The sequence below is a fragment of the Chiloscyllium plagiosum genome, unplaced genomic scaffold (genome assembly GCF_037043375.1).
Source record: "Chiloscyllium plagiosum isolate Xiang-an unplaced genomic scaffold, Cpla_swu_hap1 HiC_scaffold_45, whole genome shotgun sequence".
Lineage (NCBI taxonomy): Eukaryota > Metazoa > Chordata > Chondrichthyes > Orectolobiformes > Hemiscylliidae > Chiloscyllium > Chiloscyllium plagiosum.
Genome location: NW_028270183.1, coordinates 48473241 through 48476176, shown reverse-complemented (window position 1 = coordinate 48476176; position 2936 = coordinate 48473241).

Genomic DNA, 2936 nt, shown 5'->3' with positions numbered 1-2936 from the left:
CTGCCTCAGTACTGACTGATTGACAGTGTAGCACTCCCTCAGTACTGACCCTCTGCCTCGGTCCTGCACCTCTGACAGTCCTGCAGTGCCACCGTACTGTCTATCTGACAGTGTAGCACTCTCTCTGTACTAACCCTCTGACCGTGCAGCACTCCCTCAGTGCTGACACTCTGACAGTGCAGCACTCCCTCAGTACTGACCCTCTGGCAATGAGGCACTCCCTCAGTACTGACCCTCTGATGGTGCAGTGCTCTCTCAGTGCAGATCCTCTGATAGTGAGGCTTGCCGTCTGGACTGAAACTCTGACAGTGTGGTGCTCACTCAGTACTGACCCTCTGACAGTGCAGCACTCTCTCGGTACTGAACATCTGACTGTGCAGCATTCCCACAGTACTGACCCTCTGACAGTGCAGCACTCTCTCTGTACTGACCCTCTGAAATAGCACTCACTCAGAACTGACACTCTCACTGTGTAGCGCTCCCTCAGTAGTGACCTTTTGATCGTGCATGCTGCCTCAGTTCTGTCCCTCTGACAGTGTAGTGCTCCTTCAGCACTGAGCCTCTGATGCTGCAGTGCTCTCAGAGTACAGAGCCTCAGACAGTGCGGCATTCCCTCTGGACTGAACGTCTGACAGCGTGGTGCTCCCTCAGTACTGACCATTTGACAGTGCAATACTCCTCAGAAATGGCCCTCTGGTAATATAGTAGTTCCTCACTACTGACTGTCCGACAGTACGGCACTCCCTCAGTACTGACGCTCACACAGTGCAGAACTCCCTCAGTACTGACCCTCTGACAGTGCAGCAATCCGTCAGTACTGACTCTCTGACAGTGCAGCATTCACTCAGTACTGACCCTCTGACAGTGCGGCACTCCCTCAGTACTGACCGTCTGACAGTGTAGTGATCCCTCAGTACTGACCCTCTGACAGCGCAGTGACCCCTCAGTACTGACCGTCTGACAGTACGTCACTCCCTCAGTACTGACCCTCTGACAGGGCAGCATTCCCTCAGTACTGACTTTCTGACAGTGCAGCGCTCCCTCAGTACTGACCCTCTAACAGTGCAGCGTTCCCTCAGTACTGACCCTCTGACAGTGCAGCGCTCCCTCAGTCCTGACCCTCTGACAGTGCAGCACTCTCTTCGTACAGACCTTTTAAAGTGCAGCACTCCCTCCGTACAGACCCTCTGACAGTGCAGCACTCCCTCAGTACTAACCCTCTGAAACAACACTCCCTCAGAACTGACACACAGACCGTGTAGCGCTCCCTCAGTAATGTCGCTTTGAGTGTTCATCACTCTCTCAGTACTGACCCTCTGGCAATGCAGCAATGCAGTACTGACTGTCCGACACACAGTGTGGTGCTCCCTCAGTACTGATCCCCACACAGCGCGGTGATCCCTCAGTACTAATACGCTCAGAGTGCCGTGGTCCCTCAGTTCTAACCTGTTCACAGTTCAGAGCTCCCTCAGTAGTAACTCTCTCACAGTGCGACACTCTGATGGCATGGCCATCCAGTAGTACTGACTGTCAGTGAGTGCGCACTTCATCATTACTGACTCTCTCACTGCACAGCAAACCCTCCGTCCTGACTCTCTGACAATGCTGCACTCCCTTCACACTGACTCTCTGACAATGCTGCACTCCCTCCACACTGACCCTCTGACAATGCTGCACTCTCTCCACACTGACCCTCTGACAATGCTGCACTCCCTCCACACTGATCCTCTGACAATGCTGCACGCCCACCACACTGACGCCCTGACAATGCTGCACTCCCTCCACACTGACCCTCTGAGAATGCTGCACTCCCTCCACACTGATCCTCTGACAATGCTGCACTCCCTCCACACTGACCATCTGACAATGCTACACTCCCTCCACACTGACCCTCTGACAATGCAGCACTCCCTCCATACTGATCCTCTGACAATGCTGCACTACCTCCGTACTGACCCTCTGACAATGCTGCACTCCCTCCACACTGACCATCTGACAATGCTGTACTCCCTCCATACTGATCCTCTGACAATGCTGCACTCCCTCCACACTGACCACCTGACAATGCTGCACTCCCTCCATACTGATCCTCTGACAATGCTGCACTCCCTCCACACTGACACTCTGACATTGCTGCACTCCCTCCACACTGATCCTCTGACAATGCTGCACTCCCTCCATACTGATCCTCTGACAATGCTGCACTCCCTCCATCCTGACCCTCTGACAATGCTGCACTCCCTCCACACTGATCCTCTAACAATGCTGCACCCACTCCAAACTGACCCTCTGATAATGCTGCACTGCCTCCACACTGACCCTATGACAATGCAGCACTCCCTCCACTCTGACACTCTGATAATGCTGCACTCACTCCATCCTGATCCTCTGACAATGCTGCACTCCCATCACACTGACAAACTGACAACGCGCACTCCCTCCATCCTGACCCTCTGACAATGCTGCACACCCATCACACTGACCCCCGACAATGCTGCACTCCCTCCACAGTGATCCTCGGACAATACTGCGCTCCCTCCATCCTGACCCTCTGACATTTCTGCACTCCCTCCATCCTGATCCTCTGACAATGCTGCACACCCTCCACACTGACCCTCTGAAAATGCTGCACTCCCTCCACTCTGACCCTCTGACAATGCTGAACTCCCTCCATACTGATCCTCTGACAATGCTGCACTCCCTCCACACTGACCCCTGACAATGCTGCCCTCCCTCCATACTGACCCCCTAATAATGCTGCATTCCCTCCGTCCTGACCCTCTGACAATGCTGCACTCCGTCCACACTGACCCTCTGACAATGCTGCACTCCCTCCACAGTGACCCTCTGACAATGCTGCACTCCCTCCACACTGATCCTCTGACAATGCTGCATTCCCTCCATTCTGATCCTCCGACTATGCTGCACTCCCTCCA